Below are 18,134 nucleotides of genomic sequence, written 5' to 3'. Positions count from 1 at the left end.
ATGGTGATGATGGTGATGAGATGATGATGATGGTGGTGATGGTGATGATGATGGTGGTGATGGTGATGATGATGGTGAGGATGGTGATGAGATGATGGTGATGATGGTGGTGGTGGTGTTGGTGATGGTGGTGATGGTGATGATGATGGTGATGATGGTGATGAGATGATGATGATGGTGGTGATGGTGATGATGGTGATGACATGATGATGATGGTGGTGATGGTGAGGATGGTGATGAGATGATGGTGATGGTGGTGATGATGATGGTGATGATGATGATGGTGGTGATGGTGATGATGATGGTGGTGATGGTGATGATGATGGTGAGGATGGTGATGAGATGATGGTGATGATGGTGGTGGTGGTGTTGGTGATGGTGGTGATGGTGATGATGATGGTGGTGATGGTGATGATGATGGTGATGATGGTGGTGATGGTGATGATGGTGATGAGATGATGATGATGGTGGTGATGGTGAGGATGGTGATGAGATGATGGTGATGATGGTGGTGGTGGTGATGGTGATGTATGTGTTGTAAGTGGCACCAAGAGGGTTCCGGGTATCTATTCCTACATACCCACCTCCCGCACTCTCCCCGAGTCCTCTCCTTCTCTCAGCGTGGACAGCACCCCTTCTCTCTGGTTTCCCAGAGCCTGCTCCGACTTCCTGCCCTCCCGCCCTCCAGGAGCCACTTCCCTTTCCAACCAGCAGGTGCCAGCAAAGTGTCGTCCTCGGGCTCCCGGCCCGGCCGTCCGGACGCTCGGGCTCTGATTGGAGCGGAGCCCCGTCCGTCATAGCGGCATGCAGAGCGGGGCGGGGCCCTCAGAGCATCCCCTCCCGCCGCAGGGACGCCGAGGCCGGAGAGGGCGGCCCGGAGCGCGGTCTCAGGGGGCCGTTGACAGAGCAGGGACAGGCCTCCAGGGTCCCGTCTCTGTGCCCACCTTTCCTTCCCAAAGCTTGTTGGGAGAGGAAACCAACTAGCAAACAGCAACGATTCTTTGCGCGAGGAAGGTGCTCGCTGGAAGCAACGGTACGTCTTGCAGTAGCATCTCTGTGCCTCAGTTTCCCCTGAAATGGAGGAGACACTAGTGCCCGCTCGTAGGGTTGCAGGGTGGGTTCTGTGAGATGCTGTGTGTCAGGGCTTTAGGGCATTGCCGGGCGCACAGCAGGGACTCAAGAAATGGACTCACTCTGACAAGTTCTAGAGGGAGGGTGTGAGGTCGTGGGCGGGGTCAGGGAAGGCTCCCGGGAGAAGAAGAAAGCTTTTAAGAGGGTTTTGTAGGAGGAGGAGGAGTTTGGCAGGTGCGCAAGGATGAAGTGCCCTCCCCGCGTTCGTTCACCCGTTCGCTGGTTCACTCCCGTCTTCCTGCTCCCGTCTCTGTTCTCTTCCCGAGCGCGTCTGTCTTCCTCTCCTTCCTCTCGCTTTTGCTGCTCTTCCTCCTAGCGCCACGACTTCTCCTCCTCGGCCCCACCTTTTCTTCATCCCTCACCTTCTTCTCTTGCTGCTCCTTCCTTCCTTCCTCCTCCCCTCCTCGCTTTCAGCGCCCCAGGGTGGGCACAGCCCCGGATGAAGCAACTCAGCCAGGCCCCAGCCCCCACCCGCCACACTCCCCGCAGCCCCATTCCCGGAGGGGAGGCACCGCCGGAGCAGGTGGGCCGTTAAGGGGTCCAGACCACTGCCCGCACTCCCAGTCCACTGCAGCATTATTTACAACACAGCAAGGACGTGGCAACCGCCTAAACGTGCATCGACAGATGAACGGATCAAGAAAACGGGGTCTATACATACAATGAACTATTACTCAGCTTTAAGAAACAAATCCTGCCGTTTGCTCCGCCCTCGATAAACTTGGAAGACGCTGTGCTAAATGAAATCAACTCAGCTCCTCTTTCAAGACGGAGACTCATTTGGAGCAGGGCGCGATGTTAGCAAATCCCCGAGACAGGTCTATTGCCCAGGCGGGTGGCTCTGACGAGAGGTCCCAGCACAGCGGCAGCAGCACCCCCGGGGAGTTGTTAGAAATGCAGATTCTCAGGCATTCCCCACCAGGCAGATTCCCCACCGCAGGCCTGCCGAATCAGGATCTCCTCCCCGGGGTGAGGTCCAGTGTTCAACTGACAGAAGCCCAAGTTCGAGAACCACTGATTTGTAGTTTTGTATTTAGTTTTGTATTTCTTCAAATACTTTCCCTTTCTGCGTCTTCTTTCTTTAAAACAGGCAAACGATGTTCCTTCTCAGAGAGCAGCTTATAACTGATGCGGTTGTTGCGTAAAGTCATTATTCTTTCTCCGTGAAAGACGACAAACTTGAATGGACTGGGTAGAAATCTGTTTTCTCTACATTGATCTGGGGATGAGGAAAGACCAGCCAGGGGCCCACACAGCCACTTTCCAAGGTAGCAGTTACAGCCCAAAATATTGGTCAAATCCTCCTTTCCTCTCAGGCACTGAGCAGATGCTGTGTATTCGTCATTCCTAGCCGTCACTTGTGTCCCCTTCATACAGGACGTCCCCCCGCAAAACCTCCCCATTGACCCCTCACCTTCTTTGCAGATGTCATTGTAATTATTCACGATTTCCTTGGCCCTGCTCCCCCACTGGGCGGTGGTTCTCGAGGATGGGGACGGGGTCTGCAGCACATCACACAGTCCCTGGGGCAGTGTAGGAGTGTGATAGTCCCCAGCTGGGCACGTGCGTGGCTGACCCTCCCCTCAGAGAAGCATTCCCAGACCCCCTGCTCCTCCCAGTAAGTCCTCAGAAGCTCACATAGCCCTTGGGATAAGAGCAAAACATCGACTTGTTGAAACTGCTCTCAGGTACTCGACCCCACGCAGGAGGGACCAGGCTGGGTTGATTCCCCATTTCCTCGGTGCCGTGCATGTGTGGCAGACACGATAAATGACCGCTTGGATGAAGGCGGGGACAAATGCAGGATGCTCAGCTTACACGGTTCTTCTTTCTTTGCTCTTCTCCCCGCCCCGCTACACCCGCAAATACTCTCAGCCCTTGTGATGCGCGCTCAATGGTTAGTTGGATAATTATTTATTCAATGTTAATTTCCCTGTTAGAATGGAACGCTGGGAGGCACGTCTCCTTTGCCATTACATACCCACCACCTCCCACCTCAACCGGCTCACAGTAGGCGTCTCGCAAGTGTTTGCTGACTGATTCACTCGCTCTCTGATCTATAACAAGCTGTGGATTATTTCCATCTTGCAGATGAGCGGCCGAGGCTCAGAGAGGGGGAAACAACTTCTCAAGGCCACAGGATTTGAGCCAGGAGCTCTGTTGACCCACAGCTGTCAGCCTCTCTGGCTGGCCCTCTTCCCCCACCCTCCAAACCCTCCACCAACCACTCTGGGGGCGACTTTCCCAGCTGCCTGTGGTCCCTTTGCAGCCCTGTGCTCATCTCAGCCTCTGTCTGGTGCTGGGCTGGTGGAAGGTCAGAGGCTGCCCTTTGAAGCTTCCAGTCCTGGAGATGCGGATGGGCAGGGCGCCCTGACCCCGGCTTTAAAAATAGGGACACTGGAATAGCTTCTCCAGGCCTCGGCCTCACCCGGGCCTTTGATGCTGGCTGTGTGGGGCTTGGGGTCCCGGCTTCCTGCAGCTGCTCCAGGCAGGCTCCACGGAGGATCTGGGTGGGAAGCCAGTCCCGTGTCGGAGTCGCTGTCCATCACAGCAGCATCTTCCTAAAAACCGTCTCCAGGAGGGAGTTAATTGGCAATGGACTAGGGCATCAGGAAGCTTCGGCAGGGCTGCCTCGAAGGAGACGCCTGAATGGGGAAGGGTGTGTAATTTCCCCATGTTCGTCTCCTGAATTTCCATCATCCTTTTGAACTGAATTTCTATGAAGTCCACCCACTTCTCATTAATCCCCGCATCCAGGCCTGCATCCTCTCTTCTCACAGGCCCCTCTGCACTGCCTCTGTCCTCCTGAAGTCCGTTCTCCACACAGCAAATGCAAATCTGACCATGACACCCTCCCGCTTAAACCTGCCATGGCTCCCCATCACCCTCGGGATAAAGACCCTCATCAAGGACTCACAAGACCTTTGTAGATTAATCCCTGCCTTATGTCTCCAGCCCCCTACCAGATAATTACACTTTCGTCTGTCCTTTGTACTCATCACGAGCCCTCCAGCACAGAGCTTCCCCAGTTTGCCTAATTAGCCCCCTTGCAGCTTTCCAATCTCGGCCCCGTGTCTTCCCCGGTGTCTTCACCTCTTAATCGCATGCGTTGTTCTACACTTCCTTACTTCCTTGATTTGTTTCCACCCCATTCCTAGACTGAAGTCTCCTTGAGGGCAGGGCCCGGGTCTAATTTGGGGTTCCATATGTCCAAGAGCCTGGTGTGTAGTTGAGGCTTAATGGATATTTACTGAATGAATGAATGGATGAATGAATGAGTGCTCAAACCCAGAGATCAGGGACTGACCGAGAGGACAACCTCCTTGGTATCAGTCATGTCCGGGCAAAGGGCCACGGAGAAATCAGACAGCGAGCCTAACAGAAATCAGGCACCAGGATGAAAAGCTCGTCTTGTTCTCTCAGCTCATGCCGGTTCCTCCATCTTCTGAAATCAACTCGTCGTTCGTGCTTCCGCCTCCTTGAGTTGGTGACGATCCCCCGTTAGTCCCTTCCGGAGCAGACTCAGGAATGTGTCACGGGGCGAGATGGAAATCCTGACTCTTCGTGGCTGCGTGCCTTAGCCGCTCAAGCCTCAACATTCTCATCAGGAAACAGGGCACATGATGCTTCTCCTGCTGGGGATGGGGCCTGTGAAGAAACGAGTCCGGAGCCGGGTGCCTAGCGGCTGCAGAACAAAAGTAATTTCTCTTTATTAAACTTTCAATGCTCCCTCCTACCTCGGTGCCACCTGGATGTTCCAGCCATCTCAGTGGAGACAATGTAAAGAAAAGCATCCGGTAAACGCCTTCACTCCGGGGCGGGCTTCTCAACCTCACACTCTTGGTGTGTCAGGTGGGGTGTCCTGTGCATCGCAAGGTGCTTAGCCGCATCTCTGGCCTCTGGCCACTAGATGTCAGTAGCATCCCCGAGTTGTCACCACCAACCATGTCTGCAAGCAGCCCCATATCTCGGGGGGATGGGAGGGGGGGTCGGGGGGGGGGGCGAACTCACCCTGGCTTGAGAACCACTGCCCTGGGGTATCAGGGGAACTCATTTTGAGGTCAAGTATATTTGTAAAGACGATGGTGCCTGGAGTCACAAATGTGGACTTCAGGTAGGGCTGCAGACAGGTAGGGGACCAACGAGGACAGATGGCACAAGGTAGGTAGGTGTTAGCCTCCACTGCTACCTGAGACAGATGCAGACACACTGTCAGGGCTGGAGGGGGCCGGGTCTCTCATCTCATAGACGGGGAAACTGAGGCCCAGAGGCAAGGGCTTTGTTGCTTTGTTTAGTCTGGGGTGCTTCAGACCCACACACGAATGTCTACGCATTTAACATGTACGTGCACATTAGACAGACATTGGACATATATAGAACTCTATTAAAAACCGATATGGAGTCACAAGTAGGAAGGGAATTTTAGACTTTTTTCTGTGCACTCATGCGTGGGCACCCATGCACACACACACGCACGTGCACACGTGCAGCCCAGCCTCCTTGCTCCCTTCCGTGAGTTCTGGGAAGAGGAAGTGGAAGGAACCGGGGGCGTTGGCTGCCTGCGGTCCCTTGGTCTTGAGGCGTCTGGGGGTGGGGCGGGGGGGGGGGAGAGGCTGAGGAGGGAGACAGGGCAGCAAATGCAGATGGAACAGGGCTATTGTGCTCAGCCGGGCACAGCTGTGGGCTACACGAGAGGACACTGCCATTGTGTGCTTTTGTTTTATTAAATTGTTTGGGGGGTATTAATTTGGTTTTGAATGAAAAGAGCCAAATTTCACCCTTGATTTTCCATGCAAGTTGTTAACAAGTAAACACACGACAATGACTACAGGAAACTGGGAGGGGAAGTGGGAAAGGACCCATCTTCCAACCTTCCGGGCCTTCGGACTCTGCCCCGCGATGGCTTTGTGCCCTGTGGGGAGGTGTTTGGCTTCGGGCATCAGATGGGCCAAGCTGGCAGGGACGAGGGGTGCTTTCCAGAGCAAGGGGGTCACGTGAGAAAAACTGTATTAGGTGACAGGAAATGTGGGCACCTCTGCAGGTATGAACTGTGGCTTCTGCCGGGTGGAGTGAGAAGGCTGGTGAGAGGGGAGGCTGACCAGGGAGCAGCGCCCTGGGTGTGGAGGTAAATGTTGACCACAGAAAGGAGTGGGGATTGACCCTGAGGGCCCTGGGGAGCCATGGGAGGGTTCTGAGCGAGGGAGTGACGGCATCCAATGGGCACTGGAGAACACTCCATCCGGCTAGTGTGTGAAGTTGGAGGAAGGCGGAGGACTGGAAGGTGTTCTCTCCGACCAAGTGAGAGAGGCCAACTTTATTAGGGTGAGGCTACGGCTAAGGGGTGGTGTGGGACTCTCCCAGTGCACCCACTCCCTGTAAGGGGCACCCGGGAGCCTTCCAGTCTACTTACAGCATTCAGTGTGGTCCAGTCTTTATACTTTTCCGAGCACCTTTGTTTCTTTCCTGCTTCGGACATTTCTTTTGTAAGAAATAAAATGTTGCAGATCCAGCAAAAGCCTGGCTGGGCATCCCTCTGAAACCATTTCTCATCCTTTCCCTGCCTTAAGTAACCACTTGTATCTTTATGTTTTAAATTTTACCACCTATGTGAATAGCTGTAAACAATATGCAATATTGTTTCTAGACTTTCCATATTCATTATACTCTAGGTCTCACCTAGTAACTTTGCTCTTTCCTCTCAACGTTATGTTTCCAATTTGGATCCTTTATCCTTTATTTGGTGTGGGGTGTTTCATTGTGTAGACGTAATGCAAGTTACTAGTCCGGCTCCCTGCTGATGGACATTCACGGCGCTTCCAGTTGTGTGTTGCAATAACACCACGTCCGCTCACAGCGGAGTTCATGGAACCTCTCCCTGAGCCGCCCTGTGGCTGTTCGTGCTGAGAGCGAGACTCTGCACCTGGGCTGATGGGTTCAAACCCCAGCTCTGTAACTTACAGGCTAGGTATCTTTGCAAGTTGCCTTCGGAACCCTGATTTTTTTCGTTCATAAGCATAGGACTAATAGCACTGCCTTATAGGGTTATGGTAAAGATTGCCATGTTAGTGTAAGTGAAGCCCTCAGAACAGGGCTGTGCTATGCAAGTGTTTGATATAATTATTATGCTGTTATTAATTAAGCATAGGAGAAAGTGTGGACGGAGGCTCTCCCAGGCTGTGTGACTTTAGGACAGGTCACTGCACTTCTGTGGGTCTCACCTTCTCATCAGTAAATTGGGGTGTTGTAAGGCTGACCTGAGATGATGGGGGCCAAAGGTTCATTTTTCTTGCCCCACTTCCATATCCTCACCCTTACCTGGTTGTGTGGGCACATGTTATTCTCTTGGACAGCTAAGGAGACTGAGGCTCAGAAAGGTGGTGAGACTTTCTGCAGATCACACAGCATGTCAGAGTGAACGGACTCTCCTTAGGCAGCGTCCTTGGGTTCGGTCCCTTGCCTGTTGTTGCACACCTCCAGGGCCAGCCCACGTCCTCCTGCAGACCCCATTACACCCCCCACGCCCCCGTCTCCCTCACCCCCCACCCCTGTGGCCTAGACCCAAAGCTTGGCCACCCGCTCTGTCATTGCCATGAGGTGCAACTGATACAAACAGTCATCCACACGGCCTCTCAGAAACAGCCACCAAACCTCCCGTATCGTGGCAACCGCGGAAACAAAACAAGCTCTTCATAAAAGATGGAAAAAGAGGGGAAACAGAAAGCACCCCCCCAAACCCGTGGCCCCCTGAGGATTCCTGCTGCCAGGCTTTCCGTTCACAGAGTGGATTTGGCTTGCATTGTATCTTCACATTTAAAGGAATTTTTCCCCCAGGTTGTTTTCCTCTAGCAGACGGTGGCTGGGACCCAAGAAGTGGCATTTAAAATATACAAAAGGAAACAGAGCGTGGCGAGATCTAGATGAGAGGGACCCTCGGGTGGCGGTGGGGGGGGGGGGTGCAGATGGCAGAGCAGAGCCGGCACCGTACCACGTCTGCAGCCCCAGAGTGGCTTCCCTTTGGCCCTTGAATTCCCCTGAGGGCTGAACGGTGGCACCTCGGCACCTTGTGCCCACTGCTCAGCCCTTGGTCAGCCCCTTGCAACGATGTCCTGAAACGTAAAGCTGAGAAGGCGCTGGAAGACCACTGGATCCCTGCTTCCCTTTTTTTTTTTTTTTTAGCAAAGAAATTGTTTTCTGGATAATCTAGCCATCTCAATATGCAAAGCAGGTAAGAGAGCATTGGGGTGGAAGTAGGGTCCCTGGAATGCGTCTGTGGGGGCTCTCGTCTTCTCCCCCCACCCACAGGAGCCCTTCAGCATCGGCCGCTGATGTCAGTGTGCTAAGAGACCAGGGGACAATTCCGGTCCCTTCCTTCACAGGTGGAGAAACTCTTGTGGCGGGTAGAGACAGTAACCAACTGCTCTTGTTTACTCTTTAAACATGCCAGGAGTACGGATATGACCTTACATGTCTAATGGACTCAGACCCCTACAACCGCCTGATAAGGTAAGTGTCCTAAGTGAGCCCCCTTCGCAAATGAGGAAACAGAAGCACAGAGAGGTGCAGTCGCTTTGCAAAGTCACCCAGCTGGTAAGTGGTGAAGCCAGAATTCAGAGCCCATGGTGGTTGATTCTAGAGCCTGTGGGGTTACCCACTATATGGCCCAGGGAATCTAAGGACTGTCCCACAATCACAGAGGAGCTGAGCCAGGCCCTGGAGGTGGCCTGGAGCGGAGGGAAGTTCACTGAATGAGCAGGGCCGGACCCCTGGGTCCGTGTTTTCGGCAGGCTCTGGTCCTGGCTGTTTGGGAAGAGAGTGAGGAAGAGCAGCCAGTGAGCGTGGGAGGAGCAGAAAGGAAGTCTGGAGATCCCACTGGGAGACTTGGAACTAAGGAGCTACAGCAGATGCTTGAGCTGGAGTGTCAGCTCCTACCCTCGGCGGCACATCAGTGTTGGGACAATGGGCCAGAGTATTTTGTTAATAATGATCACAACAGTGCTAGATACTGCCCTAGGCACTTTATAGGCATGATCTGAGTCATCACAAAACCTCCAGGAGACCCGTGATGTTATCATCCCATTTCACAGATGAGATTACCAAGGCTCAGAGAAGAGAAGCCATCTGCCCAAGGCCACAGACCTGCTGAGTTGTAGCAGTGACATTTGGACCCAGGCCTTGCTGATTCCCAAGCCTGCATATCTGCATCAGTTAGGTGTAATGACCGTAACGCTATGTAACAAACGACCACAAAATCTTGGTGCCATAGAACAGTAAGTGTGTCTCTAGCTCACGTCTCATGTGTGTTGCTGAGCCTGCCTGGGCTCAGCTGGGCAGCTCTGTTCTGCTCCATGTGTCTCCCATCCTCCCCTGGGGTCGGCGAGCTGGCTCAGACATGCTCGTCTCCTGGCGATGGCAGGAGGGCAAGCAGCCCAGAAGAAACACCCAAGGCCTCTTGGGACCAGACCCAGAACCAGTGCACTGTCGATTCTATTGACCTCATTCTACTGACCTAAGCAAGTCACGGAGCAGGCCCAACATCTGAGGGCGGGGAACTGTGCTCCAGCCTTTGACGGAAGGTACTGGAGGTCACTTGGTAAGGTGGGGATACAGGGAGGGGGAAAGAATTGGGGCCCATGTTGTGCTCCACTATAGTGCCGAGGCTGGTGAAAAATGTGTCCCCATGTTCTTTGATACTCTTTCCAAATAGTGGAGCCCTTGAGCGTGGACTGGCCTTCTTGACTCCCTTCCAATGAACAGAACAAGATGGAAGTGGCGGTGTGTAACTTCCAAGGCTGGGACGCTGGGACTCCCTCCTTGCTCCCTTGAGGATCGTCACTCTGGGGAAGCCAGCCGCCATGTTGCCAGGACCCTCAAGCAGCCTTGTGGAGAGACCCACGTGGTGGGGACCCGGGGCTCCAGCCAGCAGCTGTGTGAGGTCCTCCAGCCCCGGTCAAGCCTTCGGATGGCTGCAGCCCCTGCCATCAGGATGGCAACTTCCACAGAGACCTCAAGTTAGAACCGCCCAGCGAAGGTGCTCCTGAACTCCTGACCCACAGAAACTGTGGGGCAATAACTGTGTGTTGTTTTCAGCTGCCAAGTTCTGGGGCGATCTGCTACGGAGCGATAGATAACTAACGCGTAATCATTATGCCAACCCATCGCGGCCATTTCAAGTGAGGCTTAGATGCAAGATGTTTTCTCTGTTCCCCGGAGAACCAACACAAGCCCAACAATTTACCAAGATTAGGGGACCAAAAATACTCATGGCAAACTGTGGTTGTTAAGAAACATCTGTTCTTGAGCCGCCCAAATTGGACAATTCTCAAAGGGAAAGAAAATGCATCAGAAGATGGGGACGGCTGCGTGGGAACTGATGCCAATCCCCCAGCAGCCTCAGCTCATCGCTCAGGTCCCTCCTTACAGTTGAGGTGGGGAGAGGAATCCAAACAAAGATCTGACGGGGTATGTTAATAAGGGCTGCCCGAGCAAGGGACCAAGGGCTCTGTCCAACTGCGAGGGAGGTACCCACACTGGCCCCATACTCCTGCTTTGTGCCAGGTACAGGTGGGCACTTAAAGCCCTGCTTGTGAGGACCAAGGGTGGGGGTTCTGGAAGACTCTGGCTCTATGATGAGGACTAATGGGCGAGAGGCAGTATGGAGTAGTGGTTAAGAGCCCATGGGCAGACCCGGGTTCGAGTCCTGCCAATGATGCTTGCCAGCTCTGAGGCTTGCAAGTGACCAGGCACTTAGATGCTCTGAGCCAGTTTCCTCATCAGCAGGATGGACATAATAACTACTTGACCTGTAGCTATGGTCTGTTTGGTAAGGCTCCTCTCCCACTCCGTGTGACTGTCCATCTTGGTGTCCCACCACTGTAGCACACACATACCCTTGGCCACAGTGATTGGTTCAGGAATAGACACATGGCCCAAGTGAGGCCAATCAGATGGAACTGGAGACATGGTCGTTGCCTAAAGTGCTAAGTTTAGAAGGACATGAGTCACAGTTGCCAGTGTCAACTGTCATGTGAAGCATGTGAAGAAATCTTGTCTAAGACCTGGCAAGAGATAACAGAGCCTCACAAAATTGCTTAACTTCCTGGATCCAGCCATACCTGAAGCCTACAAGAATGTGTCCTGATGTCTGTATTAGTCAGAGTTCTCTAGAGAAACAGAATCAACAGGATTAAACATATACACAACATTCACACCTCCAATTGGTTCTGCTGTATCTATCTATTGATTGATAGACATAGATATAGAAAGATATTTATTATAAGGAATTGGCTTATATGATTATAAAGACTAGGAAGTCTCAAGATCTGCAGGCAGCCAGCTGGAGACCAGAAGGGCTGATGGTGTAAGCTCCAGTCTGAAAGCCAGCAGATTCGGGCTGATAAGAGCTGATGTTTTAGTTCAAGTCCAAAGTCAGGAGAAGGCCGATGTCCCAGCTCAAGGCCATCAGACAGGAGGCATTCCCCGTACCCACAGGACGGTCAGACTTTGTGTTCTATTCAGGCCTTCAACTGATTAGATGAGGCCCACCCACATTAGGGAGGGCAATCTACTATACTCAGTCTACTGATTCAAACGTTATTCTCACCTAAAATCACTCTACGGAAACACACAGGATAATGTTTGACCAAATATCTGGGCACCCCATGGCCCAGTCAAGTTGACACACAAAATAAACCATCACAGTGTCCAAGTTGTCACGTGATACCTCCCCCTGTTTGTTTTAGACACATTCGAGTTGACAGAACTCGCTTGGAGTCAGGGTCTTGTGGATGGAAATGCTTATTTCACAGGGATATTGGAAAAGCGGCAGAGCTCTCGTGAAGCGCAGTGCCTGGGAGCTGGAAAGTTCTCAGGGATGATGATCGTTGATGCTCGTCCTAGAGAAAACTCTCGGGAGCAGGCTTTCTCCATTTGGGAGAAAATGGGCCACACTCTGCTTTCTCTGCCTCATATCCTCTCTCCACCACAGAGCTGGCCCCGTGGTCCTGGGCGGATGGTACAGACCCTCTACCCCAGGGAAACACTATAGTCCAGGTCGCCTGGCACCATAATTAATAAGCTGAAAGATGAGGAACCTGGAGAACCCTTCCTTAAGGCTGTGATCTGGCATCATCTAATTTTGAACGTCACATCTGTCTTTCCTTTTCATTTTCTGAAATAAATTCTAGTCTCCCCCAGACTAATGGACGCCTAGGGCTGTGCGCATCCAAAGCTGCACTCAGGGAAGAAAAGTGAAAAGCACGTTAAAAACTTTTAAACCAGCTACCCTGAAGCATGTCTTTCTGAGAGTGGTGGATGTGTTGCTTTTGACCACCAGCATCCCTTCCTTGATGGAACCATGCCTCCGTGACTCCCCGTGGTACCCACTGTCCTCCACCTTCCTCACCACAGTGGAGAGCCTATGACCAGGCTGCACCGGTCCTAACACCTTGGCCACATCCACTTGGACCCAGGGATTGGTCCTGAGGTGGACACGTGATCCAAGCAAAGCCACTCCAAACCCTTCTTTGGATTCCTATATCAATGATCAAAGAAAAGGAGAGAGAGAGAAAGAGTGACAGAGAGAGAGAGAGAGAGAGTGCTTTTTCCTTTTGGATTGCAAGCCATAGGGGTGAGGCCTGAAGCTGCCTGTGGCCATTCTTCCTGCCTTGTAGAGAAGCAACCCACAGAGGGAAGAAGGGAGATAGAGAGAGAACTGAGTGCCAGACACATGAGAGGATAGCATGTGAGCCCCTGGATCCAGCTATGCCTGAAGCCAGCTAAAATTCCCCCTTTTGCTTAAACCTGTTTAAGTTGAAACAATGGTCTGTGGCTGTTCCTTAAACTCACTTAAAGAATGATGAGGAAAACTGCAGACATGCTTGTGCCAAGGAGCTTGGACCAGGCTACACGGAACTTCTAAACACCAGATGGCTGAGACTCCAGCTACTCTCTTATAGATTGGAAGTCTGCCCTGTGCCCCAAAGCACAGACTTTAGAGTGAGAAGCCTGGGACGTGAGCCCCAAATCCCAACTCTCTGGGCCTCAGTTTCCTCCTCTGTAAACTGTAGACTGTGGTACCCACCTCCTCAGGCAGTAAGAGGATTAAATCAGATGGTGGTTGTCGCCTGTGCAGCCCGGTGCCTGGCTCAGAGAACTGCCCCTCAGCAGGCGCTGTCTAGCCCCGATCCCCAGGGAACCCTGCCCGCTGCTCCCTCCCCTGCCTGACCCAGTTTTTCATCCAAATTTGGCCACAGGCCCGGGCCCCGGCCTATTTTAGGTACACCTCTTTTTGTTGCAGGAAAAAGAGACCCACGCAAGTTACCTTAAAACAGAGGGTTTATTATGGGGACAGGAATGTGGATGGGGCGGAGGCAGGGGCACCCTTGGGACTGGAACTGTTTGGCTGTAGAATCTCTTTTCTTTGCTCCTTTAAAAGGGATCATCCCACTCGTCCTTGCAGGAGGGACCACTTCCCGGCCTGGGTGCAAACAAACCAGGGAGGTTTGGTGACCACGATTGTTGAAACCCGAGACTCCCCTTAACTCATGTGGAGAGAGTGGAGCTTTTGGCTGCTGATCATTTGGATTCGGGTTTTCACAGCCCTCAGGACCATCAGGGCTGTTGTGAGAAAGCAGGTGGGCGCGGATTTGGGGACGGAGGATTGTATAGAGTGACTGTAATTTATCGCCCAAACCAGGATGCTTTGAGAATGACAGGGGCAGCACGAATACTTACGCAGGGACGAAAGACAAAAACCAAGACTGTGCAAGCAGCCAGGACACAGGGTCACCCTAAGAGCTCAGAGGTCTGAGAAGGAAGGGGAGGAAGAAAGCAGTGACCACACTGGAAAGAGGACCGGGTGTGACCGCTGCCCAGGAAGTGCCAGGTGCGTGCATGGAGGGCTGGACGGCCGGGAAGGCAGCCCGCGGGTCCCCAGGGACCTCACCTGCCCTGTAGGTGGTGGATGGTGTTCAGGCTCACGGAACTTTGCTCCATCTGCAAAAAAGGCCCTTGTCCACCCAGGGTAAGACCCAGACCCTAAGGGGCTTGAGACCCATAGGAGACCCCTCCCACTGGCGGGGGATGGAAAGAAAGTTCTACTCAGGTACTTGGCAGGGAAGGTGGGTGGAGCACGTGCCCCGGCCCCTGACCCAGCCTGGGTCAGTGTAAGCAGCTCTCCCTGGGCCACGCAGAGTTCCCGATAGCCTCTCTGTGTACTCAGAACTCACGCATGCAAGCAGCCCCCGCTCCCTCCAGCCCTCCGATTTCCGCTGACGGCGCCTCTCCCTGCCTCTCCCCAATGCCTTCCTGACTGACACCCAGCCCTGACCCTTGCCAATGATGCTACCCTTGTCTCAAATCTCAGCAACCTTGAAACAACTCTTTTCCGCTCCCCAGGAAGGGCCCAGAAGGATCTCACCTCTGGGGGATGGTGGGTCCCTCCATATGGTGAACATGTGTGCTTCTTCTCATCCAGCTTATTACCAGCCCTTTATGTGGCCAGTGCCCCAGTTTTGCTAGGGTGGGGACCTTCCCGTCCTTGCTCACACTCCTTCTCATTCTCTGGGCTTTCCAGGAAGCTGACACCATCCCCCTGGATGCAGTGGTGCAGAATGTGACCTAAGCTAAGGCAATTAGCACATCCTGTCTTCCGGGCCACTGATTGATCTAGGTAGGTGCCCAATTAAAGTTTGCTGCCTGGCCTGATGTCTTCAGAAAAGTCTGAAACCTCTTTTCTGATGCTCTTAAAGGGATGAAGAATGGAATGCAGAGCTGCCAATATCATTTTTGATGAAGGATCTACACATGGAGCCAGCCCCAGGGAAGTAGAGCTGAGAAGTGGAGAGAGAGAAACTGGATCCTGGTGACATCATTCAAGCTCCTGGATCAAGCCACACCTGAAGGTCTGCCCTTGGGCTTTTCAAACACAGGAGCCAATAAAGTCCCTTTTCTCAGGTCACGTTCTCTGCTACCTGCAATTGTCAAAGCTCTAACGGCAGATTAGCTCCTGCAGCCAAAAGGATGTTCAAACCAATGGTAAAAGAGTAAATAAACTATGCAGTTGCTCGCACAAAGTTCTGAGCTCTGCCTTCCCATAGTGAGAATTTCCAGGCTCCAGTTAGAGCCCTTGGTCCCTCTCTTCCTATCCACTAATGCAAGCCATCTCACAGAATCCACCCCTGGCAATGTCGTGAAGTAGGTCAAGACTATTTCTGAAGCCTGAGTGTTGGACCTGACCTCTGTGGGTCTACAGAGCCTGTTACATGAATACCCTGGCATTCCCCAACCCCACCATTATCTGCAAGGCCATGCAGGAGCCGGCCCCCTGACCTCCCTGTGCTGTTGCCCCCCACGCCGGGATGCAGCCATTCTGGCGGCTTCCCAGATCCGCGACTTTTTCCCACATCGAGAGCTTTGCAGATGCTGGTTCCTCAGCCTGGAATTCCCTTCTCTGTTTCTTTCCCTGTGTTATCTTCTTTCCCTCCTTTAAGCCTCAGCTGAAATGTCACTTCCCCAGGGAGTCCTCCGCAGCCGCCAGTCTAGGTCAAGCCAGCCTGATTTCTATTCCCAGGGCACCCTGCGCTTTTTCTCTTGTAACTGTAACCCCACGCTCAGTCACTCCCCGGGGTCTATTGAGAAACCTGGTACGTGGTGTGTTCTCAAAAACATCTGGATGAATGAGGTCTATAGGTGCCGAGCCCATCAGCCATAAGGAGTAGAGGCCCAGAGAGAGGCAGAACTTGCCCAGGGTCACACAGCAAGTCTGTGATAGCGTGGACACTGAAGCAGGATTCTTATCAGATGCTCTTGAGGAGCCCCAGTGGTGGCTGCTCCTCTCTTTATCTGCTAGTGCCTTGTCTGTTTAGGTCTCCAAAGACCTTTTCTGAGACTCTGTGTCTGCCAGACATGGAGGACCCAAGCTGATGATTCCCTGGGAGGCAGGGACATGAGCCCACTAGGAGGCGTGGCTGTCCTGGGGCCTGGCAGAGACAAGCTGGGTCAATGTTTACCCCATTCCCCAAGACTTGAGGCATCAGACCGAGAGCAGGTACAAGGACGGTGACTGTGTCTTGGCCCTGAAGTGGCTACAAGGCCCAGAACAAATGGAGACAGAAGGCGCTGGGTGTGGTGACTTCTCCTCCTCATGCTCTGCAGTGACCAGTGGACACAGCTGGGTGTCTTTCCCGGCTCTGCCACTTATGGCTGTGTGATCTTTTTATTTTTATTTTTTTTATTTTTTTTTTTATTAATGTTATGATAGATTACAACCTTGTGAGATTTCAGTTGTACATTTTTGTTAGTCATGTTGTGGGTACACCACTTCCCCCTCTGTGCCCTCCCCCCACCCCCCCTTTTCCCTGGTAACCACCGATCAGATCTCCTTCTCAATATACTAATTTCCACCTATGAGTGGAGTCATATAGAGATCGTCTTTCTCTGACTGACTTATTTCGCTTAACATAATGCCCTCGAGGTCCATCCACGTTGTTGTGAATGGGCCAATTTCGTCTTTTTTTATGGCTGAGTAGTATTCCATTGTGTATATATACCACATCTTCTTTATCCAGTCATCAGTTTCTGGGCATGTAGGCTGGTTCCACGTCTTGGCTATTGTAAATAATGCTGCGATGAACATAGGGGTGCAACGGACTCTTAAGATATCTGTTATCAGGTTCTTAGGATAGATACCCAGTAATGGGATGGCTGGGTCATAGGGTATTTCTATTTTTAACTTTTTGAGAAATCTCCATACTGTTTTCCATAGTGGCTGTACCAGTTTGCATTCCCACCAACAGTGTATCAGGGTTCCTCTTTCTCCACAACCTCTCCAACATTTGTCGTTCTTGGTTTTGGATGTTTTTGCCAATCTAACGGGGGTAAGGTGATATCTTAGTGTAGTTTTGATTTGCATTTCCCTGATGATTAGCGATGATGAACATCTTTTCATGTGTCTATTGGCCATATTCATATCTTCTTTTGAGAAATGTCTGTTCATGTCCTCTGCCCATTTTTGGATCGGGTTGTTTGTTTTTTTGTTGTTAAGCAGTGTGAGTTCTTTGTATATTATGGAGATTAACCCTTTGTCGGATAAGTGGCTTGTAAATATTTTTTCCCAATTAGTGAGCTGTTTTTTTGTTTCAATTCTGTTTTCCCTTGCCTTGAAGAAGCTCTTTAGTCTGATGAAGTCCCATTTGTTTATTCTTTCTATTGTTTCCCTCAACTGAGGAGTTACAGTGTCCGAAAAGATTCTTTTGAAACTGATGTCAAAGAGTGTACTGCCTATATTCTCTTCCAAAAGACTTATTGTCTCAGGCCTAATCTTTGGGTCTTTGATCCATTTTGAGTTTATTTTGGTGTGTGGTGAAAAAGAATGGTCAATTTTCAATCTTTTGCATGTGGCTGTCCAGTTTTCCCAGCACCATTTGTTGAAGAGACTTTCTTTTCTCCATTGTAGGCCCTCTGCTCCTTTGTCGAAGATTAGCTGTCCATAGATGTGTGGTTTTATCTCTGGGCTTTCAATTCTGTTCCATTGATCTGTGGACCTGTTTTTGTACCAGTACCATGCTGTTTTGATCGCTGTAGCTTTGTAGTATGTTTTGAAATCGGGGATTGTGATTCCGCCGGCTTTGTTTTTCTTGCTCAGGATTGCTTTAGCAATTCGCGGTCTTTTGTTCCCCCATATGAATTTTAGGATTGTTTGTTCAATTTCTGTGAAGAATGTTCTTGGGATTCTGATTGGGATAGCATTGAATCTGTATATTGCTTTAGGTAGTATGGACATTTTAACTATGTTTGTTCTTCCAATCCATGTACAAGGAATGTTTTTCCATCTCTTTATGTCATCGCCTATTTCTTTCAAGAAAGTCTTGTAGTTTTCATTGTATAGATCCTTCACTTCCTTGGTTAAGTTTATCCCAAGGTATTTTATTCTTTTCGTTGCGATTGTGAATGGGATAGAGTTCTTGAGTTCTTTTTCTGTTAGTTTATTGTTAGTGTATAGAAAT

At 51.6% G+C, this 18,134-nt stretch overlaps 1 long non-coding RNA gene across 3 annotated transcripts; it reads left to right on the top strand.

Moving 5' to 3' along the window:
- The first annotated feature begins 796 nt into the window (after positions 1-796).
- Positions 797-15,203, top strand: LOC103544890 (uncharacterized). 3 transcript variants are annotated; one of them, XR_011541783.1, is made up of 8 exons: positions 805-1,033; positions 4,555-4,928; positions 6,173-6,256; positions 8,308-8,356; positions 8,576-8,634; positions 9,216-14,014; positions 14,705-14,800; positions 14,880-15,203. It is a non-coding gene; the product is annotated as an uncharacterized lncRNA (long non-coding RNA). The 3 variants fall into 3 exon arrangements; XR_011541785.1 differs by lacking the exons at positions 4,555-4,928; positions 6,173-6,256 and having other exon boundaries at positions 797-1,033; positions 13,826-14,014; XR_011541784.1 differs by lacking the exons at positions 4,555-4,928; positions 6,173-6,256 and having other exon boundaries at positions 797-1,033.
- Positions 15,204-18,134: the final 2,931 nt, after the last annotated feature.

The sequence above is a fragment of the Equus przewalskii genome, chromosome 7, assembly GCF_037783145.1.
Source record: "Equus przewalskii isolate Varuska chromosome 7, EquPr2, whole genome shotgun sequence".
In the NCBI taxonomy this organism is placed as follows: Eukaryota; Metazoa; Chordata; class Mammalia; order Perissodactyla; family Equidae; genus Equus; species Equus przewalskii.
Note: the sequence above shows the minus strand (reverse complement) of the source record. Positions and strands in the feature narration are given on the sequence as shown.